This window comes from Rhinoraja longicauda, chromosome 12 (assembly GCF_053455715.1).
Source record: "Rhinoraja longicauda isolate Sanriku21f chromosome 12, sRhiLon1.1, whole genome shotgun sequence".
Classification (NCBI taxonomy): domain Eukaryota; kingdom Metazoa; phylum Chordata; class Chondrichthyes; order Rajiformes; family Arhynchobatidae; genus Rhinoraja; species Rhinoraja longicauda.
The window spans coordinates 22,365,196-22,380,998 of NC_135964.1; the positions used below are offsets into that span (position 1 = coordinate 22,365,196).

Here is a 15,803-nt window from a genome sequence, read left to right on the forward strand (position 1 = left end):
GACCAAGGAGAATAGAGATAAAAATTATTATATAAATGTTGTTAGAGATATAAATTGTTCTTAGAGATAAAAATTATCATATAAATACATGCTTCTACCATTAAAGCATGAACTTCACCTTTGGGGAGAGAAAAAGCTTCACCCGAGGGGGGAGAGAGAGAGTGAGCTTGGTGACAAGGAGAATCAAATCTATTGTTACTGTGTTTTATTTGTATTTTGCTTTAATAAATAGTTATTTGTGTTCTTCGGCATGTGCTTTCTCCATTCATTGACCCGAATCCTTGAATCCTGCATATATTTTGTTACAAGAGGGTGGTATCTATGTGGGACCAGCAGCCAGAGGAAGCTGTAAGGGTGAATACATTTATAACATTTAAAAGATATTTGGACAGGTACTTGAATAGAAAAGATTTCGAGGGATATGGGCCAAATGCAGGCAAATGGGATAAGTTCAGATTGACATCTTGATCAGCATAGACGAGTTGGGCTGAAGGGCCTGTTTGTGTGCTGTATTATTTTATGACTCCAGGAATGGATTTCTCTCCCGACAATGATTCTGCAGCTACTGACAGCGATGGAGCAGTTTGATAGGATATTCAGTCATTCAGGGTTTGAATAGAGTCAAAGAGTCATACAGCATGGAAACAGGTCCTTCAGCCCAACTTACCCACGCCAACCAAGATGCCCCATCTACTCTCGTCCTACTTGCCCCTTTTGGCCCATATCCCTGTAAATCTTTCCTATTCATGTACCTATCCATGGATGTTTCCATTGTGTGTGTGTTTCTGATCTAAACCAACCCCAGAATACACTTGCACTATATCTGAGATTTTTATCCAAGTGGTATCCAAGTCCTTATGTATAGTGATACTTGAACTGAACTGTATACAAAAATGAATTTCACTGCTCCTCAGTACATGTCACAATAAAGTACCATTGAACCATTTAAGATGGGGTAAATAATCCTATTGCTGTTCATTATGAATGTAATTCTATTCTGAGTGAATCAAATAAATAATCCTATCTTTTTTAAATGTTTTTTTTACAAAGTCATGGATGATCACTGTTGCTTTGCACAAAAGTATAATGAAGGATGGTACATTAATATAAACTCATTAACTCTTATGAAATGCACCATCAGTAATCACAATGCTCTCTTACTTGCATCCTTGCACGACAGATAATGAGCTTATCCTGTTCTCCTGAATTCCCATGGCGATGGAGCTGGTATTGCAGTCGGCCACAGAGTTGCGATTTGCAAATCTCCCCGCTTCTCATAGTTTTTTATTTTTGAACTATACTTTTAAGGGAGGGGTGAATGCAATGAGTTAATGTGCAAACCCTCAGCAAAACAGTCCACACTTTATTTGCATGTGAATAAATCTATAATTTGCATGTCAGCACATAATGTTCAACTATGAGAAAAGGCGTTCAATAACATTCAACATTTTAATGTGTTTGTCGATATCTTTTCCATATCGAGTATTGTGTTTTTTATAAAATTATGATACCAAGCAACTTTTAAAATTAATTTGAGTGTGCTATTTTATCAGTCATTACTTCATTTACTGACTTTAATCCAATTCTATCTCCCACACCAGACCTTGAAATTATTACATTGGGATGTTCATTGTTCAGCAATATATATTTGACAGCTTTCCCAATCACTGTAATGGAATATGATAAGTCGAATGAAAATTGTACCAAGTGGCAATGCATCTAAGACGGTCACAGACTGCTCTGGATGTGTGTATTCTTTGAGGACTTCTTACTTCAAAGACACGTCGATCAAACCTGAATGAAATTCCCATTTGATACAGTGAAAGAGCTGTTTCCAAAAAAAACCTCCTGTAGCCAATAATGTTAAGTGCTCAGCATTTTGGAAGCAGTTTACAGAAGCAGGGATTTTTTTTTTTACGATAACGGATTGTTTTCTCTGGAATGCCGGAGGTTGAGGGGGAACCTGATGGAAGTAAATAAAATTATGAGAGGCATAGATAGAGTAGACAGTCAGAACCTTTTTCCTAGTATGGAAACGTAAAAGATCAGAGGGCATAGCTTTAAGCTAAAAAGGGGAACATTTTAAAATGTGCAGGGCAAGTCTTTTACCCAGAGTGATGGGTGCCTGAAACACTCTGCTGGAGGTGGTGGTGGAGGCAGATACCATAGTGACATTTAAAAAACATTTAGATAAGCATTGGGATATGCAGGGGATGGAGGGATATGGATCATGTACAGGCAGATGAGATCAGTTTATCTTAGCATCGTGTTCGACACAGTGATTGTGTGCCAAAGGGCCTGTTCCTGGTCTGAACTTTTCTGTGTTCTATGTTCTAAACGTTTATGATCAAATTCAGTCTACAGTGAATAATTACTTGATTACCTACATTTAAGATTCTAGACTAGCATTTCAGACAATGTGTTCATCTTGTATTTATCTGTTTGTTCAAATTGAGTTTGCACAAGAGAGAATCAAATATGTAGAGCTTTAAAATTAGCTTTTTGGCATAAATGCACTTTATATTTTGTCATGATCGACAATAGCCTGTTTCAGCAAAACCTTTACTTTTTACTATTACAAGGAGGTAATCAAGAGACTATCTCACTGGATTAGTTTTGTTTCTAAAGTTCATAGGTGAAAATAACTGATCATATCAAAATCCTTTGTAATTGTTAATTTTAACTTATTTTGTTAAAATCTTTGCACATTGCTCATTGATTATCATTAATGGTGAAAAAGGACGAGAATAAAAATAATAAGAATATATACATTATATATATTCTATATTCTAATATAATATATATATACATATATATATATATATATATATATACACACACACACATACCGGCCCTCTGTCCAATGTCCGCTGCCGTCTCCGACTCCCCCCAAGGGGCTAGCTCGATAGCGTTCCCTCTCCGGGTGGGTTCCCGGCTCCATTGTGGATGAGCCAGGCCTGATGCTGGGGCATGTCCATGGCTCGTTGAGACCTTCTGCTGCGCGTGGCCCGACAAGGCAGATGCAATCATGGCATTTATGAGGCTTTCAGATAGGCACATAGAAGTGCAAGGAACAGAGGGATATGGATCATGTACAGGCACACTTGACATCATGTTCAGCACAAACATTGTGGGCTGAAGGGCCCGTTCCTGTGTTGTACTGTTTTATGTTGTGATAATTTGATACTGGTGAGATGGAGGGAGGGGGGGGGGGGGGGGGTTAATTGGCATATGGGTGAATTAATTAACATATGTTACAGATGAAAAGAAGACCAAAGTGTGTTGCACAATTCGCTATACTTGCAATTCCAAATCATTTTTTTATCATTTTTGCATTGGCTACCTGATCAGCAACCGGGCTTTTAACCCTGGGGTCAACCTTCCCTGTCATCAGTGTCCCCCATCCTACTCCATCCGTGACATCTGAATTCATTTGTTATCAAATTTATCTGACTTCCCAGAGACCCCCTTATGAATATTCCATTCCTCTATTCCTCCACTTGTCTGTGTACGGAGTAGCAATAAGCTGTCTTAAACATGACCCAGATTCAATGTCCAGCTTAGTAAATCATTGATAAAGAGTATTTTATGGTGCAAGCAAGCATAATGCAGTAAGAATAATGGTTCTGTTTTCAACATTCAATTTCTGAATGTCGTGCTTTGCAGTTCTACCTTAAAGAATTGCAGTTAAAAATGACCAGCTATCAGATTTTATTTTGCAGCCTGCAGTTTGCTGTGCGTAAAACCATTTTTCAATCAATTCAAAGTTCATGAACTGTTTTCTCCTTTCTTTCTCCTGAGGTTGAGATGACACTTTGCTTTCAGCATGCATTGGTCAGTTTATTTATAACCCGCCTGCAATGCAGATTTACATATCAAAGCTTTGAAATCATTAAGCAATCTTTCCTGCTTCCATCTGTTCTGCCTCCATGGAGGCCAGGAACAGGAAATGAAGCAGAGTTGTGGAGATTGCCACAGAGCTACAGTACACTTAACTCCCACCTTACTACACCAAAGAAATTTCAGATGTCTGATATATTACCCGAGGTACGCATATAAGTCGAAATGCAACTCAGACATCAATACGATAGATAGCAGAGTTAGCGAAATGAAATTACATTAGCTGTCAAGTAAAATAAAACCACAGCCTTGAAATTTCTCTCAGGAAAACAATAATGTTTTGTTTCATCTGGGGGCAGCACAGTGGCACAGCTGGTAGAGCCGCTGCCTCACAGCACCAGAGACCCAGATTCAATCCTGTGTGGGGTTCCCTTTGTGACACGTGGGTATGCTATGGGTGCTTCAGTTTCCTCCTACGTCCCAAAGACACGCGGGTTTGTAGGTTAATTGACCTCTGTAAATTGCTCCTAGTGGGTGAGAAAGTGGGATAACATAGAACTAGTGTGAACAGACGATCAATGGTCGACGTGGACTCGGTGGGCCTTGGAGACTGTTTCCATGCTGTATCTCAAAAGGAAACTAGTTGCTTTTGTTCCATGTTCCTGCAGTGATCTGTGCAAAAATAATGGACAAAAACGTCCTGTCAGCGTGAATCCACCAGCATTCGTCACTGACCAAAATGGTAAATGCAGGCTTGCCTTTCCTCTGCCAGCATTGCCCAAAGCCTCTATGAGCCTGTGGTGAAGCCCTGCATTGGGGCAGAACCTTATGGACATAATTGTTGTCAAGTGGACTGGCATGTCCACAATCCAGCAGAAAGCCTGCCAAGCCATGGCCCTGACTGCCAACTATTTTGAATGTTTCTGAAAGTTCCTGACACTCTGAAATGCTCAAAATCAAGGAAACAACTAAAAGATGTGGAATGATTTTACAGTAAAAAATATATGACTTCAACACATCTAAAATTACTGAAACATTTACAAAAGCAACATGAATTAAAATATAAATTACCTGATAATGATTCTTGTTTCTGGCAACGGTTACATTTTTTAGTGAGCAAAACACAACGTGCTGCAGTAACTGAACTGAACTGAACTGAACTGAATTGAATTGAACTGAACTGAACTGAATTGAACTGAACTGAATTGAACTGAACTGAATTGAACTGAACTGAATTGAACTGAACTGAATTGAACTGAACCATCCTATCACCAACTAGAGAGTGGTCCTGATCGACCTCGTTGGAGACCCTCGGGCTATCTTTAATTGGACTTCATTGGACTCTATCTTGCAGTAAATGTTATTCCCTGATTGTAATTAGGTATCATCTGGATAGCAGGCAACAAAGTTGATTGGGTGAAGGGGTGGGGTAAGTGACCAAGGCTGGAGGTGCAAATGGGACAAAAGGGTGTCAGGTTAGGAGAGAAGAGGAGTGAAATGTAAAGCCAAAGGTGGAAGTGAACCTTTATTCATATACCCACATCCTTGCCAGTGTTTAGTTCAACATTATTGTATCTGGGATTCAGCTTGCCTTCGGTCTCTCTGACCTTAGACTTGATACAAACTGGTGTGTTGCATGCATGGTGACTGGTTCCCTCCAGTTCTGACACCAGAAGGACTGCATGCCCCCACTTGTTGCTGCTCACTATACCCGTCAACATTAAAACTTCCAGAAGCTTCGAGCTCTGAGGCTGTATTTGGGTTCATGCTGACTTCTGCTCTGCTTTCCGATCCTGTCTGCATCTATCCTGCACACTTTGAGTCAGGATTAAAATCTCCTGCCGTATAACACAAGTCAAGTCAAGTCAAGTCAATTTTATTTGTCACATACACATACACGATGTGCAGTGAAATGAAAGTGGCAATGCCTGCGGATTGTGCACAACACTCAGTCAGACCAACAGTGAACAAAAGGTTCAATAACTTGATCTGGAAAATAATCGTCAAACAAAAACAATATGTTAAAAAGAAACGAAAATGCAGATAAATTAAGAACACAGAAGAAATTCGGGGTAATCCTGAACCAGCAGTATGCGATCAGCTTCTTTCATATTCTTCATCTTATCTCTTAAATTCAGCATTTAGAGTTTTTCATTTACCTTTTCAATTTATTTGCCGAGTGTGGGAAAGGTCAACCAACATACCTAAATAGTTGGGGGAGAATAAAACGTTTAATTGAGGTTTCTGTTGATTTGAGTTGACAACCAAAGAGAATGTATGAAAAGCAATATATTGAAAGTAACAAAGAGTTATCTGGAATGATAAAAAGAGAATAAGCTGCAGAACGAACAAAATGAAAGTATTTATTTGTGCTATAACCCTCAAAGAAACTAAATATAATAGAAATCTTGAATGAATGTGAAAAATGTGCAATGTGCAGCAGATTGGTCAGCATGTGGAGAGAACACAGACATTAATGACTCGGGTTTAGTGTTGTAATAACATAACTGGCAATCTATACTAAGGCTCTGTCGCAGAATTTGCTGTCAGTCCCACAGTCTCCAGCTGGGTGATTAAGCTCACAGACCCTCATAAGTGGTGCCGATGTTTCTCTGCTGGTCTAGGGATGCCCTGTTGCAGCTTTGCAGATGAAATTAAATCAAAATAATGAATTGAGAACAGCTTCAACTATTGGCCAACAAAAATCTGCTTGGTTCGGCTACAATGGTACAGAAAAGCACAACTGCTGCTGACGGACATTGTTTTGAAAAACAAATTTTACCTGTGAAGTATAATTTTCTTACTTTTAAATTCTATGGATTTAAAATAGTTCTTAAAAATATTTCAGCCACTGATCTGTGGATTATTTTTAATTTTGTTTTCTGTTAAGTTCAGTTAAATATCAGACCTATTTCTAGCTTGATTTTGTCTTGTTGAGAATTCTTCAGTGATTTGCTCTATAGTTTACTGAAAGAGATCACTTTTGATGATCAGTGAAGATTCACGAAGCTCTCACCTCATGGCAACTGATATGGGGAAAAGAGTCACATTTATGGCTATGAGCAACTTTCTTTGAGGTTGGCAACAAACTGCTGATGGTGAAAATCCAGGTTTTTGTTTCTGGTTTACGCTATGCACCATTCAGTGAAAATCACCTGAAATCTTTTGTTGTCTCCCCATCAATAGGTGGTGGTTGATCCGCCGCATGTCTGCAAACTGTTGATTTGTTTGTTAATGATAGTTGGTGTTTTTCATCAAATCGTCTTTCCGTAAAGGGGGATTGCACGGCAGGCGAGGTCACGACCCCAACCCGTACTGTTGCCACGCAACGCCTACTGGGGGGCACTCCGTGTATTGCAGGCAATCATTTTCAGTGCAGCGGGCCCTCTTTGCTTAGTCTTTTTCTTCTATTTCATGTTTGGAACGACTTCTGCTGTGGAACAATTCGCCAGTCCTAATGAGAGGGTGTTGCAGTTGAATGTCGCGGCTGCACTTTTCACCCGTCTTCACCCATCAGTGCGTCTCCGGCTCCCTCCCGGCGCTCCGAGTGTCCTGACACCTCTCCCTGATCCTGCGCTCCTCGCTCCACCAGGCTCGGCGCCCCTGCTCCGCGCCTCGCTTCCTGCGGCTCTTCGACCCCTCGCCGCTCCTGCTGGCCCTCCAGCCCCTTCTCCCCACTCGCCTTCTCTGTCAGCCAGGGTCCATTTCCACTTGACCGGTGCTCAACACCTCGAGGCTGGGGCCGCCGAGCAGAGCCGTGGCCTGGTCTGCCTCGCTGCCAGCGCCCAGCCCAGCTCTCTCTGTTGCTCGGCCTCCGCTGCCGATCAGCCTCTCCCCAGCCCCTCTTCCTCCTCCTCTTTGGGCTCGGCACTCGGCTCCTCCTCTTCCACTGCCTCCTCCTCCAAGACCGTCCAGCCCTTCCTCCCTAGGCCCTTCGCCCTCAGGTGGGTCGCCGACCTCCAGTGCTCGCTGCTTCTGCCTCTGCAGCCCCTCCAGACCCCTCGGCTTGGGTTCTTCCAGCTGCTCCTCTCCCAGCTCGCTCAACCCCGTCCTTTCCTCCTCTTCCTCCTCTTCTTCTCCCCCTGCCGACCGGTCGGCGGCCCCCTGCTTCTCGGCCTTGCTCTCCTGCCTCCCTTCCTGGCCACGTTTCCCCTTCTCCCGCCAGCTGGCCAGGCATCTTCCCAGCTGCTTCTTGCGTCCGTGGGCTTGGCAGTCCTTCTCCTGGTTCCTCTTTCTCCGCCAGATCCTCCAGCTTCTTCCTCATTTTTTACAGCACAAAAAATTGCCATTTTGGTGGGTTTTTTAAAGGTAAGAATGTACCTGTTACATGTGTTACTCGTGTATGCCGGAAGCTGCGATGTCATCCAGCTGGCTTGAGCGACTCCGTGCATCACGCACTTTGACCTTACGACCTTATGTGTAATCCCCCTATTGACCCGATGTGTGCTGCTGACATTTGACTCCAAAACTGCCTGCATCTGCTGGTGACTTTATGACCATATCACCATGGCCATCATGTGATCATTGGGGTAATCCATAACCATTTTATGTTATGAATGGAGTATGTTATGAGGAGTCTGAAGACGGGTCTCAACCGGAAACGTCAGCCATTCTTTCTCTCCAGAGATGCTGCCTGTCCCGCTGAGTTACTCCAGTATTTTGTGTCTATTTTCACTTTAAACCAGCATCTGCAGTTCCTTCCTACACCAGTCTATGTTTACCAGTCCAGCCAGTGGCAGAGCCATCCTATGGAACTAATACCCTACAATGCTGGGAACTATCTCCTGCACTCTGTCTTTTCCTTTGCTCTACTTGAGGTTGACTTGATTGTATTTATGTATAGTATTATGTGATTTGATTGCATAGTTCGCAAAACAAAGCCTTTCACCGTACCTCGGTGTAGGTGACAATAATAAACCGAACCCAAAACCTGCTTTAAACTCTCTTTGCTGTAATATTGTTAAGCCAATATTATATTTGCAGTCATTTGAATGATTATCTTAATGTTAGTATAACCTTGGTGAACATAAAAACTAATATACAGGTATTTGCAATTTTATAGTCACAGAGCTAATTTAGGTGGGGTGGAAAGTTTGTAAATTGAAATCTTGTCTTTTTACTAAATCAACTAATCTTTACCAGGGTACTTGTGGTGACAATATAATTAGTTTAATGCTTTGGCATCAGGGAGGAGAATATCAGCCAGAGTATCATTTGGAATCATTATCCAACCGCCCTGTTGGCAGCATGCATGTGTGAACATTAGTTAAGGGCAGGATCAAGCTAAGCTAAGCTGTGGTGGCATTCCCTCCCCACACAGTTGACTAGCCTGCAGGCACTCAGCACCAAAGCCCAGCTGGAAGCGAGGGAAGGGGGGAAGAAGGGCAAGAAAAATGAGCTCTCTTCGACTTCCAACTGTCAGATCTGTAACATTAAGAGAATTGTCAGTGACACAGATTGTTAGCTGAAATCTTTAGACAAAATAATTTTCAGCAGATGAATAAAGTACCTGGCACTTGCTGGCTACAAAACAGTTTCCATGTCTTCATGTTCTTTGATGTAGTTTGCATGGTGTTTTATGGGCTGTAATCTCAGCTGTATTCAGCTGGACCCTGAGGGCTGAATGGACTGTCCCCTTGGACCTGTGAGACATCCATTGGTTATAAAAAGCCTCAGTAAAGATCAAGCCATAGGCAACATACTGCACTTCTAACATCAACATCCTCTCCTTTAAAAAAAACCACAATTGGCCCCTTGTTGTTTGATAATGTTTCTAGTTTCACCCTCCCTTTGGTCTCCAAAGACCTGAATTGATTGGGGCTTTCAAAATCCTTGCCAAATTACCCTCAACCCCTGGTTTAAATTCTTTCAAATGGACTAGACCATGGATGGATATTTTTGAGGTGCAGATTGCCAATCTTGATTAGTATCGGGGTTGGGGATTGTGGGGAGAAGGCACGAGAATGGGGTTGAGATGGAAAGATATATCTGCTTTGATTGAATGGCAGAGTAATCTTGATGGTCTGAAAAGCCTAATTCTGCTCCTAGAAATGATGAAAACCAAGACACATCTGAGCCTTTCCACATCCTTCAGCTTGGGGCTGTTTAACCACACCCATGCCCTGTAATGTCACCCCACTGTTGTCCATTGAAATCTGACAAATCATTGCCACAATTGTTAACTATCCCTTTTGGCCAGTGAATCAAAGGTTTCCCTTCCCAAACCATTACCAAGGATTTACCTCTAACCTCCCCTTCCTCAATCCTGTAGGCAACTGATTCCAAACTTCAGTGCTACTTTCTACATGAATGTTGATAACACCAACCACCCACACCTCTTGGGTCCCGAAGTTCTATCTAAACTTGCAGCTATACTTATCCAATATCCAATGATGGATAAGCAGAGACCTCCTCCATTTATATTCTGATAACCAATGAGACAAGGACTGAGAACAGCCCCAATGTCATTTAACCCTTTCACTAAGTTCATTCTTCTTCCTTGCATGTATTTCAAACTGAAACAAATTGATCCCACTCTTGATATCATAGAAATGTTGAACCTTGGTGTGGAGTGGTCCATTTGGCCCTTCGAGCCTGCTCCACTTTTCATCATGATCATGGCTCCCATTCCTCTTTGTGGTATATTCCAACATGCTCTCCAAACCCCTTGACATTTGTCCTCAGGATGAGTTTCACAACTAATTCCTATGCCCTCAATGAAACCATTTATTTAAAACTCTGGAAAATCATCTGGTTCATTTCTGCCACTTGCATCCACTGGAGTTTAGAAGAGTGGGAACCATATAAGAACCTAAAGGATCACAACAGGCTGCATGTGAAGAGCATGTTTTCTCTTTTGGACAGACTCTAGAATGAGGGGCAACCACAGTTTAAGAAGATGAAGTGAAATATTCTTTCGGAGAGTCAAAAGTCTTTGGAACGCTCTTCCTTGAAGTAGAACCTTTGAATATTTTTAATGTAGAGTTTATATTTGATAAGCAAGGATAACAAAGGTTATTATAGGTAGAGAAGAAGGCCTAGATAGAGTGGATGTGGAAAGATGTTTTTAGTAGTCGGGGAGTCCAAGACCAGAGGGCACAGCCTCAATAAGAGGACATACCTTTAGAATGGAGATGAGGAGGAATTTCTTTAGCCAGAGGGTGGTGAATCTGTTGCGGCAAATGGTTGTGGATTCCGTCATTGGATGCTTTTAAAACGGAGATCGATAGGTTCTTGATAGTAAAGACATCAAAATTATGGGGAGAAGGCGGGAAAATGGGGTTGAGAGGAAAAAGTAGATCAGCCATGATTGAATGGCGGAGCATACTTGATGGACCAAATGGTCGAATTCTGGTCTTATGTCTTTTGGTCTTATGGAATGCAGAATGGAGGTTACTGTCTGATCAGCCATGATCTTTTGAATGGTGGAGCAGGCTAGAGGGGCTGGGTGGTAATTCTAGCTTCTGTTTCTTGTGTTTGAACATAGCAGCTAACCATTCTGCCTTCCCATGTGGTCTCAGCCTATCTGCTAAAATCTTTATCGAACCATTTGGTACCTTTAGACAAATAGGTCAACATTAATCTGGGTGGCAATCCATTCTTAGCAGCTTGAATGAGGAATGGAAAGGTTGAAGGAGAGAATTCCAGTGGTTAATCTTGTGACTTGAACTGAATGACTCGCAGACACCGAAGCCGGTGGATATAGATAGAATTCTGTAAACTTGTGACATAGAGGAGCACAAAATTGAAACTGTATGTTTAATCAATGAAATGTGGTTGAAATCTGTAAATCAATACTGTGGGGAATACAACGCGATTATTCCACATTACACATCGATGTTGGAAAATAGTGCGTCACTGAATCTTGTTTCCCCAAGAGCATCAAATTTACTCTTGGCTGCAGAAACCAGTATTTAGGTCAGGTTCCAAATAAAGATCCTTGGAAAACGCTATCAGCCAATGGAAAATGTTCTACTTTGGGTTATTATCTGTGAAAATATATTTGATGGAGCTAATTCATCAACTGAAGATCAGGTCTGAGATATAAGATCCAGAGGTGAATGGACATTGTCCTAACCTCTTGCTTCTGCTCGTGTGCACATTGCTTCATTCCTTCAACCCCACGCCATCCATGGTCCCCTTGCATTTCACATTATCACCTGCATGATATCTTATCGTTGTGGCATTGGCCCATCTTGATTTATGCATGAGGATAGTTCCAAACATCACCATCAAATCTTTCTCATCCAATTAGTATAATTTTACTGTTTTGATAATGAAACCAACAATTTTCACCTCCTCTGCACAATTATTTAACCTTGATTTCTTTCCCTTTACAGAAACATTTTTTAATCAATCCCAAAAGTACTTTTCCATAGTTTGTGTCCCATAGTCTGTATCTCTATTTTAGTCATTTAGAGACATACAGCATGGACCCAGGCCCTTCGGCCCACCGAAGGTAGACACAAAACGCTGGAGTAACTCAGCAAGAACAGGCAGCATCTCGGAAGAGAAGGAATGGGTGACGTTTCGGGTCGAGACAGTCTGAAGAAGGGTCTCGACCCGAAACTCACCCATTCCTTCTCTCCAGAGATGCTGCCTGTCCCACTGAGTTACTCCAGCATTTTGTGTCTACCTTCGATTTAAACCAGCATCTGCAGTTTTTTCCTACACTTTCGACCCACCAAGTCCACGCCGATCATTGATCATTCATTCACACAAGTTCAATGTTTTCCTGCTTTCCCGTTCCTTACACACTAGGAGCAATTTACAGAGGGCCAATTAACCTCGCATGTCCTTGGGATATGGGAAGAAACCAGAGCACCCGGAGGAAACCCAAGCGGTCACAGGGAGAATGCGCAAACTCAGCACAGACAACACCTGAGATCAAGATTGAACCTGGGTCTCTGGCGCTGTGAGGCAGCAGCTCTATCAGCTGCGTCACTGTGCCACCCATAATAAGACATTTTCTGGACCTTGCAAAATCTTATAACTTTCCTACAATACTACTCATGTAATAAAAAGTTGAAGTTCCTCAAGTATGTGTACAAAACTCACATCCCCTGATCCTGGGACTCATCCTCACCACAGTCAGTGCCTGCTGGCTGCTGCGTGTTTGATTCTCAAAAGTGAATGTTGTTTTCAGAGCTGGTCTATATAAACTCTCAAATGTGATCATTTGTTCTTCTCGTTGACATTGCAATGTTGTTCTTAGATATGTTGAATACATCTTAGAAACATTGTGGATTGCCTTTGGAGATGTGCTTAATGTCATTTTGCTGAAACCCTTTTGGCTTCTTTCACAAAGGCCATGTGTTCAATTTTTGCTCATTTGTTTGTTTGCAATAAGTTAATCTGCCATTGTCCTGTCGAACAACAAGTCCATTTCTACCCATTCTGCATTCCTGAATGACCTCTTCCAATAATAATTGTTATAATTAGTTTACTACAGATTTATGTTAATTAGAAAGAGTGGAATTTCTAATTCTCAACCCTGAGGTGCCAGATGAATGAACTGTCGCCAATTGGGAATTTCCTCTGAATTGTTCCCTCAGCCACCGTAACTTTCCTGGGACCTGCTGAGAAAACATTTAACATCACAAAGCTCTCTTTTTCCTCCCACACGTTTGGTGAAGTGGTGTCAGAACCGGAGCATCTCACTAATTCTGCACATCCTTACTTCAACCAGCTCCTTCGCATTCTTGGAAGGAATCTTAACAACAATTAGTTAAGTAACAGCTTTTCACGTGAAGCACAAGATTTTCTTTGAAATTTATAATGCACCATGTGGTAGAATTTAACAGCCCCACTCAGTCTGAAGAAGGGTCTCGACCCGAAACGTCACCCATTCCTTCTCTCCTGAGATGCTGCCTGACCTGCTGAGTTACTCCAGCATTTTGTGAATAAATACCTTTGATTTGTACCAGCATCTGCAGTTATTGTTTTATACTTTTCTTGAAAGGATCGATTCATTAGACAAAAAGATTCCCTTTTGTGGATCGTGTGATCAGCAGCAAAGGGGGGGGGCATTGTTTGACCCATCGTGCCCTTTATGGAAACTAATCGCCTGTTATTCATTATATTGTCATGTAAAGAAGATACACATTTACTCTCAGTAATTACATCATTAATTTACTTAGAAACGTGAGTAAGATTTGTGAATTGACAGTCAGATTTTCAACCTTTGCAAATATAGGTACCATATACTATATTATTTTAATCCTACAATTTTCTTGCTTTAATTTATATGTATACACCCACACATCTTTCAAGACACTGGTATTTATACTTAAGCATTCAGACATGGACATTTGAAATACCTGTGCTATATTCTAAGTGGGCAATGATAGCATCTCACTCTTGTTGATCTTTGTATTTTGAAGGCTAGCTGAATCATGTTTCTATGATAGCCAATGTTAGGCATTCAGGCACTGGTTTAAAATATTGAGGAACAAAACATCTTTCCTCTGCACCTTCTCTTCCCCCACCTCCTCCCCAACATATCACCCTCCCTTTTACTCCAGCTCTGAGAAAACCACTGTCTGCTCTCACTGGGATGACTTCCCATAACTCAGTGGATCAGGCAGCTTCTCTGGATGAAAAGGATAGGTGACGTTTCAGAACGTGTACAGGACAGGATCCCCAGACGAGGATCAGTTGCCCTACTTCTATTTCAGTTATGTTAGAGATACAGCATGAAAACAGGCCCTTTGGCCCACAGGAGTCCACGCCAACCATTGATTACATATTCATACTATTTCAATTTGTTCTCGTTTTCTCATACACTCCCTACACATTTGGGGGCAATTTACAGAGGCCAATTAACCTGCAAATGCGCACGTCTTTAGGATGTGGGAGGAGACTGGAGCACCCGGAGGAAGCCCACACGGTCACAGGGAGAACTCCACACTGACACCTGACGTTGGGATTGAACCCGGATCTCTGGCACTGTGAGGCAGCAGGTCTACCAGTTGCGCCACTGTGCTGCCAAATGAATTTTCTTGCATTCTTTCATCAAATCTAATGAATTCTGATACAACTGGAAAAGCTCTATCAAGATTAGACACAAAATACTGGAGTAACTCAGCGAGATCAACCTAACTATCAGGATTAGTTACCTGTTGTTAACGGGTAATTGATGGTCGACGTGGAATCTGTGGATTAAGAATGATCAGCCATGATCACATGATCACATTGAATGGCGGTGCTGGCTCGAAGGGCCGAATGGCCTCCTCCTGCACCTATTGTCTATTGTTTGGGTGATCTCCATTTGTGGAGATGCTCACAGGTAGTGACAAGATAAGTCCAGTTTTGTCGTTTTCTGCTCTAGTTTGAATGACCAAAATCCTGGGAGATCCCTCAGTACCATAATTCATCCAGCGGAAGATCCTTAGAAACGTGTTATTCTTATTTTTTTAAATCTGGGCAATAAAAAATGGAATTACATTTCTAAAGACCATAAGCGTTTTTATGAATAGAATATACAGTTCTGCTGCGTGAAATGAAGCAGAAAAATAAAAACTATGGCAAGAATATCAAAGACCATCTTCATGGAAACTGAGACTACACTAAATTACCTTTAGACTCTCAGATTGACCTGAAGGAAATAAGGTCAATCGTGCATGAATTCAAGTTTCAAATAACAGACTAGAGAAAAATGAAAATGTGATTATGATCAAAATGGCTACAGATCTTCGGACGTCAGTGAGCTAGACTTTGATGCATTTTTTATTTTTTATCTCTCCCTGTTCCTTTAAAGTCATTGACAATTTTCTGGGATACCAGTAACTTGGTTGCTGCTGTATCTCACCCCCCGACCCCCACCCCCCTCCCTCACTTCTTTATCACACCTGAGAGTGTTCTTTACTGAGAGCCATTACTGAGACAGCAGCCACCTCTCACCTTCATATCCCACGCAATAGATAAACTCACTGGACTGTGAAGCAAGTCATTTTTGTCTATTC

General features: G+C 41.7%; 1 protein-coding gene across 1 annotated transcript in view; it reads left to right on the forward strand.

Annotated features, from left to right (window-relative positions):
• epha6 (eph receptor A6) overlaps positions 1-15,803 on the forward strand; it is a 450,797-nt gene that overhangs the window by 135,193 nt on the left and 299,801 nt on the right. The window lies entirely within an intron of this gene.